The sequence below is a fragment of the Carassius auratus genome, chromosome 30, assembly GCF_003368295.1.
Source record: "Carassius auratus strain Wakin chromosome 30, ASM336829v1, whole genome shotgun sequence".
Classification (NCBI taxonomy): domain Eukaryota; kingdom Metazoa; phylum Chordata; class Actinopteri; order Cypriniformes; family Cyprinidae; genus Carassius; species Carassius auratus.
Window position 1 is genome coordinate 28,192,958 of NC_039272.1, and position 22,286 is coordinate 28,215,243.

The 22,286-nt window shown below is 42.0% G+C and overlaps 1 pseudogene; it reads left to right on the top strand.

Annotated features, from left to right (window-relative positions):
* The first annotated feature begins 11,062 nt into the window (after positions 1-11,062).
* LOC113049980 (F-box/WD repeat-containing protein 5-like) lies at positions 11,063-21,157 on the top strand (annotated as a pseudogene).
* Positions 21,158-22,286: the final 1,129 nt, after the last annotated feature.

Below are 22,286 nucleotides of genomic sequence, written 5' to 3' on the forward strand. Positions count from 1 at the left end.
CTTTTCCGTCGGATGAAGTCCCTTTGTGGACATCATCGGACGGCAATCATCACTATGGGCAGATGAAAGGTGGATCATGACGGCAGGTGGTTCAAGATGGTCATGTAGCAGGTGGGTCATGATGACAAGTGGTTCCTGAAGCCGACGATTCAGCTTGATGGGGTTTCGGTGTTGTCTTTGACGTGGCACCCCCTTTCCGGGGATTCCATCGGAGACCTCCAGCCACAGTTGTCATGAGTTTGGCTGTAGAGGTTTGCATCCGTTGAGTATCCTGTATAGGATGAAGGTCACGCCAAGAGTCAGGGCGGGACCAATGACGGTGGAGATGCACCGTGCAGTGTCGGGAGCATTCCAGGCTCGGACCGCAGATGACTGGTTCAGAACGGGCTGTCGAGGCTGTGCTTGGAGGGCTGTGTCGACAGGAGTAATTTCAATGTGTTGGGTGGTACCTTTCAGTACTTGGTCAAGCAGGTTGGCACGGGTGGCGGTGTCATGCTGGTCATAGGTCAGCGTAGCTGAGCGCACAGGAGTGTTGACGAGCCATCTGTTACCCACAATCTCTGCTTGCGTTTCTGTGACTTGTGTAAGAGGCTTGGCTTCGGCAGGGCAGCATGTATCGCTGACCCAGGGTTGCAGCTCGCAGATTCCTTCAGAGTTGTGTCTGAGGAAGGGTTTGCTAAGGCAGAGATAATGAATGTCTTTGGACAAAGCACACATGTGCATGTTTGGGGCCAGGTACAGCTGTGTGTCGCTGTCGTGGTAGGCCACCACATTTGGAATGTGTGTTTTGGTGTGGGTGTTGCTTTTCCACATCCTGACACTGACAATGTCTTTAGGTCTGTAGACTTGGCTTGACTTGCTGATGGGTTGGTTCAGGAGTACGTTCACTTCTCTCTGTTTGGGGTTGACGTGCCGTAGGAAGGCGCTATCCAGAGAGTTGGCCAGGTGTATTTGTTGCAGGTCAGCTGGTATGGTGATGGCGTAAGACGGCACAGTTAACACAAGGCTTAAGGGTATCATGTACGGTGGGGTTTTACTCGTGGTTAGGCTGTCATTGGAGGAGCTAACCTCCCACAGCATGTCTGTTGTTAACGCTGTAAACAGCTGAGTCTGTGTAAAGTCCTTCTGGAAGACAGTAAACAGTGGTTTCAAGGAGTTTACAGTCTGGTTCGCTGCATTGACACTGGACATAACAATGTTAAACATTCTGGCGGCAGCAGCGGCTCTAAGCAAAGCTCCCGGGAACTGTTTGGAGCGGTGGTGGTGTCCACTTAACTCCATTTGTGTAACAGTCACTTTCTCATGTTGGCTGAACATGTGTTTTACATCGGCCTCAGTGTGAGTGAGGGAGTCCTTTTTCCATCGGAACCTTGTACAGCTGTATTCGGTTACAGTGCTGGGGTAGTGTGCCCTGTCATCGGTAGTCAGGAGTCTCAGCGGTTTTCTCGGTGGCAGCTGTCCTATCTTTGGCTGACAGCACGGCACTGCAAACCACAGCAGCATCCTGGTACAGATAATAGGGAGAGAGAGAGAGAAAGGGGAGAAAGAAACAAACAAGGCCTGTCTTTGGTTGGACCGGACAGTCTCTTTGCTTCGTGGGCGGCGACTGGGTTTAGCTCGCCCTCGCCCATGTTTTGCCACATCTTGCTGCTGGCATGACGCTTGCTTCAGTGTTTTGTCAGTGGCTCTGGTGCTGCGTGGTGCAGCACATGCTGCGTCATGGAAATATATTGGCATTATCCCCCTTTTGCCCCGTGGCATTACAAGCCCTGGCATTGTGATGTCAGACGGTGCACAACCCACAATATTGTTCTGTGCACGCAGCATGGTTTGTGTATCATGCAGTGGTCTGGGGCTTTGATTGTCAGTGACTGTAGACTGGTTGCCAGGGTGGATGGAGGGGTCTGAGAGGTGGTAAAGCAAAGTCATTATCGAGGTTTCAGAAGCCCGCATGTCCGCTATGTTGGTATGTGTAGACAACGGAGCCAGCGTAAGCGATTCTGAGGTAGGCAGTTTAGCTAGTAAAGTTCTTATGCTGTGTGTAATCACTTCAACCTTGAATGTGGGTGGGTGGGTTGTGAGTGACCACAGAATGTTGTTTAGTGTGCCAGTTTTGGCAAGGGTGTCAGTGTGATCTTTAAAGTCCTTGTCTAGACTTGGTAACTTCGAGTGTCCTGTTACCTTCTTCCAGTACACGATCACATTGTGTGTTTTTGTGATGTTATCACATTGCTGGAACAGGTGTTGGTGTTTGACATGCTTGTTGTTTGCAAGTGTGAGTCCGAGTTCCACACATTCAGGTGAGGATTGGAAGAAACCCAGCGTGTGGTGTAAGGTTTGATCACATTGCAGGTTGAGCCGAACAGCGACCCCTTTGGTGTAAGCTGGTACCACCGTACCCTTTTTGTTGACTAAGGTACAGAGGCATGAACTTGAGCCTGTCGTTAGGGCATTGTACTCATGGCTGGCTGCTGGGGTTCCCGTGACCTCTGTGACCTGACCGTCTGGCTCTGTGGGAGTTCCCGTGACCTCTGCGACCTGACAGTCTGGCTCTAGCAACCTGTGTGGCTGGAGAGAAAAAGGTTCTCGCACTTGAGCAAAGTCTTTTAGCTGTTTGAAGTTCAGAAAAGGGTCAAAGTGTTCTAGCAGGTCTTTGTCAATGAGCAATGCATGAGTGTTCATTGGTGGGACATACATGGGATGTATTAGACTCATCGGAACGATTGTCAGGTGAATGGAAACAACCTGTTCAAACTGAATGTCATTCTGTCTGTACACCTGTACATTCAGTTCATAGTTTTGAGGAGTAAGAGTTTGATCTTGTCTCTTAGCTTCAAATTGGAGTCTTTTGAAAAGGTGAGATGAGATCACCGTCAGGTTTGATCCTGTGTCGATCAGGTCTTTCCTGTTGACTCCTTTTCGGCCCACCCCCTTTTTGACAAGGCTGCCCAGGAATGTTGGCATCAGGGCGGGTGTGACGATCGGTGGGTGGTGAGGACCGGTCTTGTGTAGCTCGCTGCGAAGGCAGGTAGTCAAAACAGCATTTTCTGGTACCTTGTGTTTGTGGTACCTGGTGTGAGGACCTGTGCTGTCTCGTTCAGGGTGTGCAGCTGTTGACTGTGGAGCTTGGGTGTTGTTGTCACTTTGTGCTGTAACAGTTAGCTCTGTGGTCTGTAGATGACGGGCAGTGTTCTGGGTGCTTGGCTCATCTTCCTTGTGAGTTTTCATGTGAAGAAGCACTTTCAGCACCCTCAAGATCTCTGCTGTCTCAGACGTGGCTGCACTGTGTTGCCCTCTGCTGGCTTGGAACGGTATTGACTCTCTGTAAAAATGTCTGTGACTGTGGTGTTGTAGGGCGCCATCTAGGGTTAACTCCAAGCAGTGCTCAGAGACAGAGACTTTGGGGTTTTTTACAGTCTCTTCACCAATAGTCTTTTGCTTGGTGCAAGCTTTGTGGGCTAAGTTCCGTAACTCTTGTGTAGTCCTGTTACGTGGACACGCTGGGACTCTGAGATGAAAACTCCAACTGGCATGTAGGTTTAGGAGGAACAGAGTTGTTAAGTTGATATCCTGTTCCATACCTGGTTCGTTGCATGCTCCGTAGTAGGCTTTTCGTAGCTGACTACAGAAAGTCTGTGGGTTTTCAAATTGGCCCTGTTTGAGGTCCATAGCAATAAGGAGCCCATGGTCTGAGTTTGGATCAGAGAATTCAAGAATCAAAGTCTGTAGCAGTTGCTTGTAGTACATTTTGACAGTCTCTGGTTGACGATCCAGAAAGCAATGCACATCACGGCTGGACGTGATTTTTAACAGGTACAATGTGTTCACATCTGTCACGTTGGTGACAGTTTCCAAATGAAAGTCAATGGCTTGTAAAGAAGCATGAACGTCATGTCCTCCTGCAGGATCTGGATTGAATGTAGAGATGCTTCTGGCTAGCTTGTGAAGTTCTCTGTGAGCAGTGCAGGGTTTAGTGACATGCGTTCTCTGGAAGGATTCTCTCCCCTCCGTTGTTGACAGGTGTTCTTGTAAGTTGGCTGGTGATTTCCTTAGAAGTGAGCTTACACCCCCTTTTCCAGCTCTGGGTTCTTGGCTGAAAGGGTTGGAGTGGCGGCCCGGGAGAAATTTTGTGGTGTGCGTTTCTCCGATCCAGCCACTCTGTAATCTGTGAGATTGTCTCAGTTCGGTGTGAACAGTGTCAAGTTCATCTTGGAGCTCATCTCTCTGCAGAGTAAGCTTGTTGAATTTAGCTCGGGCCGCTTGCAAGTGTGTTTTGCAGGCCCAGGTTTTATAGTCTCTTTCTTTCAGTTCAGTCTCTGCTCTTTTTAGGAGAGCGTCGCCTTGCTGGAGTTTTTTGTTGAGTTCTTTTCTGGCTTCTCTCTCCAGCTGTTCTTTTTGATCTGTGTCGAGGCGAAGATCTTGCAGGGCATTGTGAAGTCTTTCAACTCCTTTCTGTAGCTCTGGATCTGTGTCGTCCTCTTTCTCGCGCTGGTTCTGGGTCTCGAGGAGAAGCTGATCAAGATGACTCTGGATTGGGGCCTGGTACTTCCAGGCCTCCTCCGCGATGTTGCTCCGTTCACTGAGCCGTGCTTGGGCGACGAGAATGTGAACTAGGCTTCCAAAGATCCTGGCGAGTTCTCTGTAGTAGTCACTTTGGTTTGGATCGCGTGCCATCAGTTCCTCTAGCTCGGTGTCTAGTTGCTCTGGGTGCTGCAGGTTACTGGCGTCCTTGGGCAGGAAGGGGGTCGTCACTGCTTTCAACCATGTCGAGAGGTGGCCCCCGTGGACTGCTGGACTGGATGCCTGGAACATCCTGGTTCTCTGTCGGTGAGAGAAGCACAGCACACACACACAAAAAGACCAATGCAAGTTCGTTCTACGTTTAACGAGCTATATTCATACGGGCTGTGCCGTTTATGAGAATTTTGGGGCTAACTGATGCAAACAGTCAGACAGTTAAGTAGCCAATTAACTGAGGTCAACGAAGGACCTGAAATGGAGATTTGACAGGCAGTAGCCTAGCGGGTCGTGTGATGACACCGGCTGCTGGTTGTTCTACGATTTAACTTCGTTGGTGGCTCGCAGGTTACTGTCTCTATGTGAAATGAAAGAAACAAAATCACAACAGAACAGAGGGTAGAAAAAGATCAAAGTGAAACAACACTTGAAATGAGATAAAACAACAGAAACACAATGTGTTAGTGGGAATAAGGAGGCCTAAGCCTACTGCTAGGTTTTAAGATAGGGCCAACAGGTGAGTGGGCTATCTGGGTAGGAAACTTAGAAATATGGTGTGGCTTAAAGAAGCAAAAGGGTCAGAACACTTAAAATATATCCGGGGGAATATCTAATATTCTGTGGCTTATAATAAGTGGATAGGTATTATCACTTTTGGTTCACCTGGTTAAATTGGTCATTCAGGTGGGAACCAGTGGCTTGGTCAACCTCCACGGTGCTCCCCAAACACTGAACCGCAGTGTCCCCGGTCCTCCGGTACTCTGGCGTGGCGCCGTCTCAAACGGCTTGTGACTTTTAGCACAACCTTTGGAGTGCCAAAATTGCTGATGTCTCTTGAGACAAGAGGAACCGAGTTTCACTCGCAGCCAGTATCGGTAACACCAGTCGGGCAGCCTTGCTCACTGGAAACCTGAGATGACTGTCCAATCACCGAGGGAGTTCTACAATCAAATACACAAAGGATGAACAAAGGAAACTTAAAGTTAATTAAGGTTTGGTTTGTTTAACATCAATTGAGTAACTATATATGTAGAGAGGAGAGGTAACAGCTTTACCTAATAATAATAAAACAAAACAAAGGAATTATGATAATAATGGTAATTATCAAAATAACCTAAGTCAAAAGAGAGAAGAAAAATAATAAACATCAAATTAAAAGACAGGAATGAAACAAGGGAGAAGGAGTAGCTGGTTTTCACCACAAAGGGGGGGGGGGGGGGGGGGGGAGTACTGCTTCTCTGTCTTTAACCTGCTGAGCAGAAAACTTAATTCAAATTAAAAATTCAAAACTGGTTTAAATCTAAATTTAAAATAAGCATGTAAGAATTAAAAGGAAAATCTGAATAATATCCTATAATAACCCATGATAGCTTGTAAGTTATCATTAATGATCATGAAATTAATCAAACAGGGTGAGATTAATCAAAAAGGGTAAAAGTGGACATGCAATTCAAACAGAATGGAAAAGACAGAGGTCTGTTAGTCGATTTAACAGGAGACTGCCACTAGATGGCTTACCTTCTAAGTGGGTCAATCAGTGGTTGACCTGAAACATCTAGATTTCCACTATTAACAATTACATTTTAATTCAAATCATGTTTGAACCAAACTCAAAGTAAATGTAAACAGTCAAAGGCAGGGAACATTCTTTTGTTTCCCTGTAATAATATTCGCATGAGCAAAGCTGTAAATGCAAATATTTATCGAGAATTTAGACATCTAATTCAAATACATCAAGGGGAAAGATTAGCAATTAGAGCGCATTATCTGAAACGGCCACGGGATGGCAACTTTGCACTCATGCAAGCTGGAATCAGAAAGCAGGGCGTACCCTGAAATTTCTAACCCACACGTTCCCTCTGGTGTTTAGATAGCGGAATTACAATTTCAATATGACTTAGAAATTATCTGATCGTTTGTCAGGCTGATTTTCTGCATCAAAAATCACAAGTAACAAACCAAAGGTTTTAATCTCTGAGGTGCTATATTAACATAGGTTGAAGGAAGGATCCGTTCACTTCCAAAACACAAATGTAACAAAGACAGGAATTTTCCAACTGTTGACTCCAATAAACATTTATCAAAATAGCACTTATGATTTAAATGTTTTAGGTTTAAAAATCGGGTAGCTAAGCCAATTTTAGACCAGGAGTTTTTATCGTTTTTTTTTTTTTTTTTTTTTTGACTATCATGTGGTTTACCACGAATTCAATAATGATATTTAATAAGCAAGGCCTTTTTAACTGAATCAGAGGAACATCGCTCATGTTCAGATTTACATGTTGCAACTAATAAAAGATTTCTTTATCTTTTAATTATTCATATTAAAATGTTCTCACTGTAAAAAGATTATGGTCTTTCTAAACAGGATACTTTTAACATTATACTGCAGTTTACTTTCATTAAAAATAACAGTGACTATACTGTTAAGTTTCTACAAATACCTAGCGCGCTGACTGACCAGCCTTTTGCCTCAGTCAGTAGTGAGTTCGCGTCTTGCGACTTATCTCACAAGTAACATTACATAATTTCATAGCGCACGTGCAGAAATTATTAAAAACCATATACACAGATTGATTGCTCACAAAACGAAGTTTGAAATGCCCGCGTTATCTCCACCATAAATGTAACAACATTGAGTTTTACAGAATAATTAACTCAAATATATATAGGGAATTTGAATAATTAATCAGGAATATGATTAATTTATATCTCAGATGACAGTTACATTAAATTTGATTATGAAAAATAGCTCAATTGCCTATACCAATAAATAATCACAGGGCACTGTAACTTACTCATTAATATGTCAATATTCCATTCTTCATACCAATTATTGTGATATCTCTTACTGTGCAAATCAAACAGTGGTATGTCCAGCAAACCACTATTGACCTATCAATTTTCAATAAAGTTATCACGCCTTATAATTCAAGGAAAAGTATTCTCTGGCCATGAAAATATTGTCCTATCCTTATGATAAATTTAGTTTCTAAATTTAGAGCTTGTAGCTATAGATCAGACATCTCAGTGACTCATAATGTGAGTGGGGTGGAGTCCAAGCCAATCGTCAGTATATGGGTTTTTAATAATTAAACTAGTAATACATCAAACTACAAATCACACAGAGTAAATATGCGTACGACAATACAAACAATAAGCTTTATACAAGACATAACCGAATCCAAATAAAAGAGAGAGAGAGAGAGAGAGAGAGAGAGAGAGAGAGAGAGAGAGAGAGAGAGAGAGAGAAAATAGAATGAAATCACATAAGGAGCTCAGGTATGGAAATCATAGTCAGTAACTTTTGGAAGCCAACAACGATCAGATCATAACAACACTTTAAAGCAGCATTTAAATCTCCATAGAGAAAGTGATACTTGCAAAGTGTCCAATGTGCGTGGCGTGAGATCGGCGTCGAGCTTGTGAGCTTTGCGCGCTTGTCCTTTTGAAACCAGCGGGCGTGTGCCGGAGGCAATGTGACGCGCGTGCACACTGCGCTTGATCTTGGCGTGAGCGTGGAGCACGTGGTCCTTTGTTCTGTCCTCGCGTGGTATTTGAAAGGTTCAACAAACAATGTTCCAGAATTCGTCTTCCTTGCGTGGAGAGGCGAATAGTTGAATAAACTTAGTAAAGAAAAGAAAAGAAAAGAACAAAAACGAAAGCTTCCAAAGGAGCCATTAAAATGGCTTTTTCTCTCAGCCCCTGTGCTGAGGGGGTTTGCGCTATGAGCGGGGCCTAAGGCCACGTGGAAGCGTTGGTCGCACAGGAGAGCAGCGTGTCCGAGAACGGAGAAGGAGAAGAAGAGAGAGGGCGGACCTTGTTCGGTCGTTCTTATGGCTTGAAATGGTTCACGCCCCTTTTTCGCGTAAACAGCCAATGAAAGTCCGCGATCTGAAGCGGAGGGAAAAGTTCCTTTGTCTCTGTGGAGACAACCCCCCTGGAGATTTAGGGCTTGTCCAAATTCCAGGGATTATTCTAGCAAGTTTGTAATTCAGATTACATACATTTTTCATTACTTTGCTCTAGATAAATGGGTCTGTCAGAGCATGACGATCACAAAGATACTAAACATAATATATATATGATCAAAACATGAAGTTACATTCAAATGCAGAATTACACATATTTAAAGATTTGATTAACACATGATAACACTGCAGATAGTCCCAATTTATATGGGAAATTTCTAAATGTACCAAAAGGGAATACGTAATACATTTATAAAACATAAAACATAAAGTTAATGAATACATTCCATAGAATGCATTGTTCAAAAGAAACCAGTGATTTGGCTTCTCTCCTGTCCTGTGTGTCCAGGGTGGTCTTAAAGTTTTACGACCTGCAGGGGTGGGGGTTGCAGAAACGTAGCTCTCTTTGAGGAAGTTAAAATGAGGAGAGACATTTCCTAAAGTATAAGCTAGCAACTTATACTCTTCACATAACAAGGATTAACCATTTTATGCAATCCATAAACATATTTAAAATACATATTAATAAGGACTTACAAAAGTAAGGAACTTTACGAAAGGTTTCTTTTTGTGTATGTTGGAATGTGGTTGGTTTAGTGTCTCCTTTGAGGCACGCCCAAGTGACTCTGGAATTTCTTGTAGTAAATAACTGTCACGTAAAGCAGGATGAAAATGGTGAATTATGTAAACAACGAAGGTCCTTGTTTACTCACGTTCTGGTCTTTTGCTCCGAACGTGTTAAGAGTCAGGAATTCACTAGTATGGACAGATGACTGAAATACCATCAGCTCATTAGTGTTACAAGAGCTTTTGTTCATTTAGACTTTTCTTTAGTCTGTATTATGTTCATATTTCAGTCGAACCGTACAAGTGTTTCTTTGGAAGTTGACTGAGACCTAGAGGTGCTCCGATCACGATCGGCCGATCGTTATGCGCATCTCATCAGTAAAGCCGGTTTTCTAATCAGCGGTTAATTCCATCAGGTGCGGGATTTCACATAGAGTAGCTGTTACTACACAGAGCCGTTGTTAATAGAGAAGATGCGCAAATCACGTTAATTTTCAGCGTTTATTGGCCCATCTTCTCAGTTAACAACGGCTCTGTGTAGTAACAGCTGCTCTATGTGAAATCACGCACCTGATGGAATTAACCGCTGATTAGAAAACCGGCTTTACTGAGGAGATACGCATTAACGATCGGCCGATCGTGATCGGAGCACCCCTACTGAGACCTATTGTGGGACTTCATCCACTTATTTGGTGAAGACACTTACTGAGCAGTCGCACCCAGAGTACATTTTAATATCTAACCAAATCTGCCAAGTGTAAACCCAGTTGATCTCTAAAAAGACCTGAACTTTGTCAAATTTATACTGAGTGAATGAGACAAGCTGTCTAGACGTACGTGTCAAGGAAACACTGGAATCTGCAAAAGCAAGTTCGGCAGGATCAGAGGGTTTAAACATTTGTTTTTATCTCAGATATCTAGTTTTCATAAAGCACAAATAGGCTATGGTTTATATTGTTGTAGCGCCTTTCTAAAACCCAAGACTATTTTTCAAAGTTATAAAAAAAAAAAAACCTGATAGATAGAAAACAGTACAATTCACAGACCAAAATCTTTAAAGCTGCAGTAGGTAACTTTTGAAAAAATATATTTTTTTACATATTTGTTAAACCTGTCATTATGTCCTGACAGTAGAGTATGAGACAGATAATCTGTGAAAAAAATCAAGCTCCTCTGGCTCCTGCCAGTGGTCCTATTGCCATTTGCAGAAATACATCGCTCCCGTTAAGAAACAACCAATCAGAGCTACGGTCCGTAACTTTGTTTGTGTTCAAAATGTAGAAAAATGTATATAATAAGCGAGTACACCATGAAACTGTGTTTTTAGCTTGTCCTGAATCACTAGGTTGCACCTATAATAAGTGTTTATATTCTGACTATTTTAGATTGCTTCGGGGGTACTGCGGCAGAGTAACCCAGTACCTTTGTGATTCTTCATAGACATAAACGGAGATAAGTAGTTCCGGTTATGATGTTCTTCCGCAAGACGCAAGCAGTTCTGTTTATTAACCGCTAGAGCGTCAAAAGTTACTGACTGCAGCTTTAAGAGAGCAAATTAATTTCATTATGCTTAATTGGTGTTTGCCAGGTTTCTGTGAGCAACAGCACAATTATCAACAGAGATAAGGTCCCAGAGAAAAATGAATGTTTAGTAGCACAAAATAGCCATTGTTAATGATTTGATGAATAGCTATTAGCCTTTTTTAATATAACACTAGCAAAATAGCCTTTTTTTGATGTAATCGGTTAAAAGTCATCTTTAATGTTTTAATGTTTTTTTTCAGGATGTCAGAATGGCAAGTGGCCCTGGCTTGCCGGACAGCCTGGTGCTGGAAATCTTCTTGCATCTACCTCATAAGGCAGTGCTGAGTGCAGGCTTCACCTGTCGTCAGTGGTTTTCTGTGTCACGGGATGAATTCCTCTGGAAGGAGCTGTTCTACAACTACTACTGTGTCCCACGCTCTGTGCCTCGCCACCCTGGTACTTCGGCTGGAGCTGAACTTTTATATAAACTGCATCATAGGCAATGAATTAATGTGTAAAATAAATAAGCACACACCTTCACTTCTGTGGCCAAAAGTAATTGTGAAACCAAAGTGAAATAGATGCATGTGGCCTTTTACTACTAATCCAGTAAGTAGTAAAAGACATGTGAGGGTGCTTAAATTTTGCCACTTTCTTTCCTTACCCTCTTCATGTATGAATGCCACACTGTGGCAGCACTTCCTGCTCCTTTTGAAAGTAACTGTGCTTTTCATGCGTGTGTGCAGCTGCTGAGTAGTGGTACAGGGAGTTCAAGCGGCTGTATGACTGCATTCCATGTGTAGAGGTTCAGACCCTGAAGGAGCATCATGATCAGGTCCTGCATTTGGCCTTCTCTCACCGTGGACATCGCTTCTCCTCCTGCTCCAAAGACTGTTCTGTTAAGGTAAGACTGCCTCCAGTTCGCTTCATAAAGATGAAAACAAGATTTTTTTCCCCTCAAATTTCAAATGTTTACACCGTATTTATGATTTATAATCCAACAGATAAATGTCTGAATGACATAAATAAATTGCATATGCAATTAATAATAACATGTGTTGGGAACTCAGAAACGAAGACCAGGAGACTCTTGGGTAATCTTCAGCAGGATTCTTTATTGAGAACGCTCTGCGTGGTGCTGTAGTCATCAATAGTCTAAATTGTCCTTAAGACATTGTAGATTATATACATTCAAGTGGGAGGGATCCATACAGTAGAGGTGGAGACCATTTTAACAAAGCATGCAAATGCAATCAGGAAGATTCCAGACACTGGCAACTTCCCAGCCTTGATCTTATCAGCATAACAGTGTCATTTAAATACAGAGGTGCCTGACAGTATCACGGATACCTTCACATTATCATAGAGACAAAAGGCACAGCTGTGCCTTGAGCTTCAAGGAAGAACACAAAGACAAAAGGTTAATGTCTCAGACACTTGATTCTCCTGATTTGAGCTTCTTGGATCTCAACTTTATTACCCCAAAAAGTCTACTATTATATTGGAACCTAGATTTAACATTTTCTAAATTTGTAATCCCACACATGCAATATCTATGGTTATATGCAACAGAAAACGGACATCTGAATAGTTTGCATGTCACCGTACTGCATAACACTGATGTTGTTACACATTTCTTTTTATTTTTTATAATCCTTTATAATTCTTCAGCCTAATTTGACATCATATTAATAAATGTATTAAATGTTCCTAGCACAAATGAGAACAGGTTATGCATTTAATGATTTTCAAAGCAAATAATAGCAATTCTAACAGGTCAGTGACATGACACTTAATTTTTTGTTATTTGTTATGATAATTCATAAGTTATGATAATTGTAGAAAATACATTTTACCTTAAAATGTATTTTTAAGATTTTGAAAATAATAGTTTTGATGTGCACATTCATGTTTCTGGGTGCAAGGAAATATATTTTTACTTGACATTTTAAAGGCAGGGTAGGTAAAACATGTATAAAAAACGTTTTTTCCAAATGTGTTTAAACTTTATTTATATATCAATACATAATTAAAATGTAAGTACTCTGAAAAAGAAAGTATAAAAATCGAGTGTCTGTAGACCTCTAACGACTGTTTTAAAGACAGCTCATTATTTCCATTCACACCACCCCCTCCCTTCTGGGCGCCTTCTAAAGCCACGCCCCCAAAACACATGAACGCGCGACTCCGACCACTGAGCTGGAAGACGCATTATTTACCTGAGACGAGCGGAGAGGAAGGAGCAGAGTGCATGCAGTGAAATCATGTCAGAATCACATGTAATAAAAATAACTTTATAATTATGAAGATAAACAAACAAGATGTATTTTAGTACTCACTATCAAGCTAGCATATTGATATTGGTAAAGTTTAAAATATATATTTTTTGATTCGCTAACGAGCTAGTTATCTATAAGGCAAAGCTAAAAACAGGTTGCATGATACACGTTTTTCCATTACCATCATTTACACTGTGATGAAGATGAATTTCGTGTAAGATTCATAACATATACGTTGTTCTGCATGTAAGAGTTTCCATGATGAAAGCATTGTTGACTCTGATGAGGACTAACGTTACACTCCAGAGACAAGTACCGCATCGTCAGCTCGAGGACAGGTCCGGGGTCGAGGGCGAAGCAGAGGAGGTCGTGCAAGAGGCCGTGCAACTAGGGTCCGAGGAAGTAGATGCCGAGGACGGGGTGGTCGAAGTGCAGGGCAGGGCAAGGAGCACTTGAGTTCCCTCAGTTCCAGCCATCGCTGGAAAGGCACGCCGATATTAACTCGCGTTTTATTTCTTTGTTTATCCAAAGACTTTTTGTTCATTGCCTTTTCTTGTACTGTTACTGTCTTCCTTTTTTTGCCTGGTTTGCCTTCACTAACTGCATAGGCCGGTACAGTGAATTTTGCTTGCTGTTTCTCTGCCATTGTTTTGGTATTCCTAGGATCCGTGCCTCTTGAATTCCTCAAATCAAACGTGCGTGCGCAAGTGGGCAGGTCATGTGTGGCAAAAGGGTGGTTGCCATGGTTGCGAGAGAGTGACAGTCGCCTAAGCCAATCCTATGTTTCGTGCCGAAAGGAAATAATGAGCTGTGTTTAATACAGATTAAACGGTCTAGAGTCACTCGATTTTTATACTCTTTTTATCAGAGTACTTACATTTTAATTATGCATTGATATAAATAGAAAGTTTAAACAAATTTGGAAGAAAGTTGTTTATAAATTTCTTACCTACCCTGCCTTTAAGTACAAAAAATGTTGAATACTTTAGTACTTCTACTTAAGTGTGGTGCTTAAAGAGCACTTCTACTTCTACTCAAGTCACTTTTTTGATAGAGCACTTGTACTATTACTCAAGTATGTTTCTCTAGTACTTTATACATCTCTGGTTGTTCTGCACGCTTAGTAAACAAACTACAGCTAGTCCAAAATGCAGCAGCAAGAGTTCTTACTAGAACCATGAAGTATGACCATATTAGCCCGGTCCTGTCAACACTGCACTGGCTCCCTATCAAACATCGTATAGATTTTAAAATATTGCTTATTACTTATAAAGCCCTGAAAGGTTTAGCATCTCAGTATTTGAATGAGCTCCTTTTACATTATAATCCTCTACGTTCGCTATGTTCTCAAAACACAGGCAATTTGATAATACCTAGAATATCAAAATCAACTGCGGGCGGCAGATCCTTTTCCTATTTGGCACCTAAACTCTGGAATAACCTACCTAACATTGTTCGGGAGGCAGACACACTCTTGCAGTTTAAAACTAGATTAAAGACCCATCTCTTTAACCTGGCTTACACATAACATACTAATATGCTTTTAATATCCAAATCCGTTCAAGTATTTTTATCACCCGGATCCAGTACGTATTCAGACCAGATGGTGGATCAGCACCTAGAAAGGACCTCTACTGCCCTGAAAGACAGCAGAGACCAGGACAACTAGAGCCCCAGATACAGATCTCCTGTAAAGACCTTGTCTCAGAGGACCTCCATGACAAGACCACTGGAAACAGATGATTCTTCTGCACAATCTGACTTTGCTGCAGCCTGTAATTAAACTACTGGTTTCGTCTGGTCAGAGGAGAACTGGCCCCCCAACTGAGCCTGGTTTCTCCCAAGGTTTTTTTCTCCATTCTGTCACCGATGGAGTTTTGGTTCCTTACCGCTGTCGCCTCTGGCTTGCTTAGTTGGGGTCACTTCATCTACAGCGATATTGTTGACTTGATTGCAAATAAATGCACAGACACTATTTAACTGAACAGAGATGACATCACTGAACTCAATGATGAACTGCCTTTAACTATCATTTTGCATTATTGACGCACTGTTTTCCTAATGAATGTTGTTCAGTTGTTTGGACGCAATGTATTTTGTTTAAAGCGCTATATAAATAAAGGTGACTTGACTTGACTTGAAGAGCCCACAGCTCAGGTCTGGGGTGCCATATTCCGTTTGCTTGAAAGAAGAGGTCCTGTCTCAAGGGGATCGGCCATGGCTCCTTAAGCAACAATTGAGACAGCTCCGAGAGACATTGTTGGCTCCTCCACAGAGGGGCTACCAGGAGGACCTTGGGATCCTTCCTGATTCGTCTGATGACCTGGGGGAAAAGCATAAAGGAGGAGTCTGGGCCAGTCATAGGCCAGAGAATCCTTGACTTTCGAAAAATATACTGGCCAATGAGAATTGTCTTCGGAGGTGAAGAGGTCGATCTCTGCCCTCCCAAAGATGTCCCAAATCCTTTGAACAGTCTGACGATGGAGCCTCCATTCCTATTCAGGGAGGTTGCTCCGGGACAAAATGTCCGCCCCTGTATTCTGAACGCCCTGCAAATGCGCTGCTCTTAATGAGAGCAGGTGGTGCCGGGCCCACTCTAGGTTGCTTTTTACTGGAGTGAATAAGAGTGAATAGGGGTTTTGAGGAGAGCCCGCCTTGGCGATTTATGAAGGACACCACTGTCATGTTTTCCGAACGGACTAGGACGTGGTTCCCTGTCAAGAGTGGTAAAAAAGCATAGAGAGCTCAACATACTGCCAGCATTTCCAGACGGTTGATATGGAGCTTGCTTTCTGCACTAGTCCAGACACCAAAGGACGGATGGCCTTCGCACAGGGCTCCCCAGCCTGTCTTGGAAGCATCTGTGAAGATGACTTTCCTTCTGCCAACTATCCCCACCATCCTCGTACCAGCCAGGGTTCATCCTAGGGAACAGGGTTGCGAAGCACTGCCATGGAGTACCAAAGCTGCCTGGCCTGCTGAGGTGTATGCTGGCCCTGCTAGAGCCGAAGCTCACTACAGATTATAAACATGGAACAGACATGAGACGCTTTCATGCTGTTTTTTTCTGACAGGAATTTTTATTTATTTTATATACAAATAGAACTCACAATTCATTGACGCATCCAGGTTGCACATACTCACGATTGTACTGTATGTCTGTTCTATAATGCAGCTGCCCTCATGGTTTGCCGCAAATAGCGATCGTGAGTAAATTTGCTTTAAGCTTTGCAGGACTGTGATATAAAGAGTGTACAAAGTAAAACATATATAGCAATAGTGTGAAAGTGCATAGCACATAATGTGCACAACACCAGTATAAACACAAATATCTCTTGGTAGAATGTACGTCACATTGACTAAACTTGCATCATCGTTCTAAAATACCAGTTTTCACAGTCCACACTACATCGGGAAAATGCTGGTTTGAAATATATACACTTTGGAGAGCATTTTCAAAAAGCTCAGTTTTCCTTGACAAAACTCTGTCTCAGTGTGGACGGAAGGCCAAAATGTTTAAACTGAGAAAATGTATAATTTTGCCTCAGTGTGGCATCCCCTTTATGACAGTCTGCAAACGTCTGGGGACTGAGGATACAAGTTGCTCAAGTTTAGGAATAGGAATGTTGTCCCATTGTTGTCCAATACAGGCTTCTAGTTGCTCAACTGTCTTAGGTCTTCTTTTTTGCATCTTCCTCTTCATGATGCGCCAAATGTTTGCTATGGGTGAAAGATCTGGACTGCAAGCTGGCCATTTCAGTACCCGGATCCTCCTTCTACGCAGACATGATGTTGTAAATAATGCAGCATGTGGTCTGGCATTGTCATGTTGGAAAATGCAAGGTCTTCCCTGAAAGAGACGAGGTCTGGATGGTACCATATGTTGTTCCTGAACTTGGATATACCTTTCATATATATTTTCAGCTGCCTATGCCCCATGCACTCATGCAACCATATACCATCAGAGATGCAGACTTCTGAACTGAGCGCTGATAACAACTTGGGTTGTCCTTGTCCTCTTTAGTCCAGATGACATGGAGTCCCAGTTTTCGAAAAAGAACTTCAATTTTTGGTTCGTCTGACAATTTGCAAATTGGTCCTCTAGCTGTTCCTTATATGTACATTTTACTTTTCCGGCCTCTTATTGCTACCTGTCCCAACTTTTTTTAAATCTGTAGCTCTCATGAAATCCAAAATGAGCCAATATTTGGAATGACATTTCAAAATCTCTCACTTTCAACATGTGATATGTTATCTATATTCTATTGTGAATAAAATATACGTTTATGAGATTTGTAAATTATTCCATTCCTTTTTAACTCACAATTTGTACAGTGTCCCAGCTTTTTTGGAATCGGTTTGTACATACATGATGCCGTTTTGTTTGCAGTTTTTTATGCATTATGTTGCTGGCATTAGGGTCATCAGAGCATAGCTGCCTGTGAACGAGAGTTGGAGACAAAGGTGGCCAGGTTGATGGGCAGCAGACACAACAAAGCTCCTGATCCAAACCTGTTGTCTCCCTCAGCTCCTGGAGAAGGAGAGGACAAGACCTACCTCCTCTTCACCACCGGCAGCCTTACCTATTCACCTCACCAAATAGGTGAGTATGCGCTTATGTCTCTAATGGGACACTGTATGAATTACTATTACTTAACCTGCTCATTCCATAAATGCCTGGATTTCCAAATTGCTGTTTGTTTGTTTCAGGCATCAAGCGGATAATGCCTAATCAAATGACGACGTGCTGTCCTGTGTTGGGAGAGGAGTGCAGTACGGAGGAATTCTTCGACTCACTGGATCATGTGATTGACATACATGGCCACATCATTGGCATGGGTCTGTCACCTGACCATAGGTGTGTGTTGTGCAGCGGTAGAACACTAAATCTGGGCTAATGCAGTTAACTCAGCAAATTCATACAGCCTTTCAAATTCTAAAAAGAGAATCACTTTGTGTACAATATTTTCTGTGAGGCTGTAAGTGATTACCAGGATGTTGCTCTTGTGTTTCAATGGGGTACAAAGTCACACAGTCTTCCTCCTGGGGGCGCCAGCAGACTTAGAAAACTTAGACTTTCATCTTATTAAGGAGCAGTAATTTTCCAGCCATCCATTAAAATGGGTACTGCAGTCCAAATTTAACATATTGGAGAGTGTTGTTCCTCCCACCCCCTCTTCCTCAGACTCCGCAGTTTCCCAAATACCTGGAAACATCTTATGGTATATCATTCTTAAGTTAAATAAAAAAATTACTTGCAGCACCTTTAGAGATACTTGTAAAGTGTAATCATTGCAGTCTATTAATTTCCACTTAATCAGTCTCTACAATGTTTTAACTAAAATGTTTAAAAGGCCATGAAAATCATAGACAACAATTCCCGAAAACTCTGCTGAAATCAAAGTAATATCTTGGGAAATGGCAACCGTGTTTGTCTATTCACAGGTACTTGTACGTGAACAGTCAAGCGTGGCCAGCAGGCTGTGTGATCTCTGACCCCATGTCCCCTCCACCCATCGCAGAGGAGATAGACCTGAATGTGATTTATCTGAGGAGTCTTAGAGAGGAAGGCCGCAGCCTTTGAGCCCACCGGGCCTTCACACCCAATGATGAGTGCTTCTTTATCTTCCTTGACGTCAGCCGAGACTTTGTCGCCGGGTAATTTACAGCCCAGCCACCTGTACCCCCCTTATTTTATGCAGTAGTTAACAGATTTTTTGGCCTGTTCACTAGTGCTCCAAATGGCAGGTCTATCTCCTCTAAATGCATGCTATTAAACAGAGTCAAGATTCAATAGAAGTAATTTCTTAAGTCAATTCTTTCACTGGCTGATACAACACTAAACCGACAAGCAAACGGCATTGCTGCAGCATCAGGAAACATTTTTTTATTATGTTGCAGGAATCCCATTGAGCGGATTAAATTTGTTAAAGCATTTGAGTGTTTATTAAGCTTTAAAGGTCATTGTAAACTTGTAATTACATTCTGGTTTTTCACGATGAATGCATGAATAAATGTGACTCGACTTATATATATATATAGTGTTTTTAACAAATGAAGATTGTGTCAATGCACTTTTGAGTAATAAATAGGAAAGTAGTGTATCAGTAAGGCAAAATGGCAATAGAAAACACAACATTTTCAGTTAAATGCAGTTGAATTCGGTGATCATCCAGCTCAGTTCAGTCAAAGACTATAAAATATCCATTCATACCCATATTCTCTAGCTGATCACATGCTTGAGCAATATTTGAATGACAGTAAATAACTGTTCATTGAACTGATGCACACTAATCAATTTGAACTTCCCAATTTTGTCCACTTTTTTTGTCACAGATGCTATCCAAATATCTCTCTCATACTTACGAGTTATCATGCATTTTAAAATCATGGCAGAATCCACAATATTAATTATTTTTATATCCTAATTAAAAGAATATTGGGTAAAATGTAAATTGCCCTGCCTCACACAGACTAATACTACAAATTATAATTTTTTTACTCATCTGAACCATCATTAAATGCTTGACGAACAAAATATAAAAACTACTGAGTCATAATAACTAGAATTATTAATTGTCTAATTCATGTAATTGTCTGTGTAGCGGTGCATAGGACAAGCATGGTTACATCTGGGACCGGCACTACAACATCTGTCTGGCTCGCTTGAAACACGATGATGTGGTCAACTCTGTGGCCTTCAGCCCAGCAGACCAGGAGCTGCTGCTGTCTGCCAATGATGACTTCACTATTAAAGTATGGCGCTCACCGCGCATGGTACACCTCGCCGAGGCACCCCAGCGCCCCCCTCGGGCACACAAACTGCTCTCCTCCTTGCTTGGCTGCAGAAGTTCTAATCTGAATGGTAAACCTTGACCTGGACCCTGGCGGGCATAACGCAAGAGGAAAGCACCACAGAAGGACACTCCATGAGTAGAGGGACACGTGTGAGGTCAAGAAACTGAGGATTCCACAGTGGTCTCTATGAGAAGAACAAGTATCGCAACATTCTTGTGTCTCCCTTTTGCAGGATGCGCCGTGACCAACAGATAGCCGGAAGATGAGAAGCAACAAAAGAAACTCTATACTGGTGAAAGATCGCTGATGAACATGAAAACATAGGAGACGCACATTAAGAGGACATGCGACTTCAAGAGCAAAGAACCAAGGATATTAAGGTCGCATTCACGTATATGTGTCACGTGTGTGATTTGAAAACCCATTTAACCCTGTTATAATGAATGAGGCACATATTTTGTTGCCACCTTTGTTGTACAGGCAACCTGATGTTTAGAACAAGGACATGGTCAAAGTATTTAAATCCTAACAGAAAAATCTACATTCTGCTACAATCATACAACACAATTATGCCACTGGTGTTTCATCTCTGTTCCCGTTTTATGTAAAGGAGAAGTTTGATTTAACTTAATTACAGAATGACAATGCAGATGTTTACTCCTGAGCTACCCCATATAGGCATTTTTTAATCAGTTGTGTCCATTGTCCATATGGATTGAGTCATACAGGTTTGCATGAAATAAAACTATATTATATATACTATAATACTATATTGAAAATGTAAAAATTCCAAAGAAATTCAAAGCCTTCATGTTGAACTTTTAGTTTATAAAATCATTTGGTTTTAATAATGCACCAGTGCTGCACTTCTGTTATGGTGGCATATTTATTTTATATTTATCTAGGGTTAAATATTTAAAAACAATTTGTTTATGTTGGACTAAAACTACCAAAAAGCTGAAGAAAAATAGCACAAACACCGACCATTTCATTTTCCATTACATGTTTATGTAGGTGAGCTTTGTGACTTCATAGCACTGAGATATATTATGTAGCATAAAGGTGCTTTGCTACTTCATATCCATGAGCCTTTTTAACTCACTTCCAGCACTTCACCTTTCTGTGTCATGAGGTCACATTATTTACCAGCATCTCAGCATCAGCAATCCCAGATGTAATCACCTTTATTTATATAGTGCTTTAAACAAAATACATTGCGTCAAAGCACTGAACAACATTAATTTGGAAAACAGTGTCTCAATAATGCAAAATGATAGTTAAAGGCAGTTCATCATTGAATTCAGTTATGTCATCTCTGTTCAGTTTAAATAGTGTCTGTGCATTTATTTGCAATCAAGTCAATGATATCGCTGTAGATGAAGTGACCCCAACTAAGCAAGCCAGAGGCAACAGCGGCAAGGAACCGAAACTCCATCAGTGACAGAATGGAGAAAAAAACCTTGGGAGAAACCAGGCTCAGTTGGGGGGCCAGTTCTCCTCTGACCAGACGAAACCAGTAGTTCAATTCCAGGCTGCAGCAAAGTCAGATTGTGCAGAAGAATCATCTGTTTCCTGTGGTCTTGTCCTGGTGGTCCTCTGAGACAAGGTCTTTACAGGGGATCTGTATCTGGGGCTCTAGTTGTCCTGGTCTCCGCTGTCTTTCAGGGCAGTAGAGGTCCTTTCTAGGTGCTGATCCACCATCTGGTCTGGATACGTACTGGATCCGGGTGACTGCAGTGACCCTCTGATTTGGATACAGACTGGATCTGGTGGCCACGGTGACCTCGGAACAAGAGAGAAACAGACAAATATTAGCGTAGATGCCATTCTTCTAATGATGTAGAAAGTACGGTGTTATGTGAAGTGTTTCTGGTTCCGGTTTACCTAATTAATGCAGCCTAAAAATCCTTTAACGGATTTGGATATTAAAAGCATATTAGTATGTTATGTGTATGCCAGGTTAAAGAGATGGGTCTTTAATCTAGATTTAAACTGCAAGAGTGTGTCTGCCTCCCGAACAATGTTAGGTAGGTTATTCCAGAGTTTAGGCGCCAAATAGGAAAAGGATCTGCCGCCCACAGTTGATTTTGATATTCTAGGTATTATCAAATTGCCTGAGTTTTGAGAACGTAGCGGACGTAGAGGATTATAATGTAAAAGGAGCTCATTCAAATACTGAGGTGCTAAACCATTCAGGGCTTTATAAGTAATAAGCAATATTTTAAAATCTATACGATGTTTGATAGGGAGCCAGTGCAGTGTGGACAGGACCGGGCTAATATGGTCATACTTCCTGGTTCTAGTAAGAACTCTTGCTGCTGCATTTTGGACTAGCTGTAGTTTGTTTACCAAGCGTGCAGAACAACCACCCAATAAAGCATTACAATAGTCTAACCTTGAAGTCATAAAT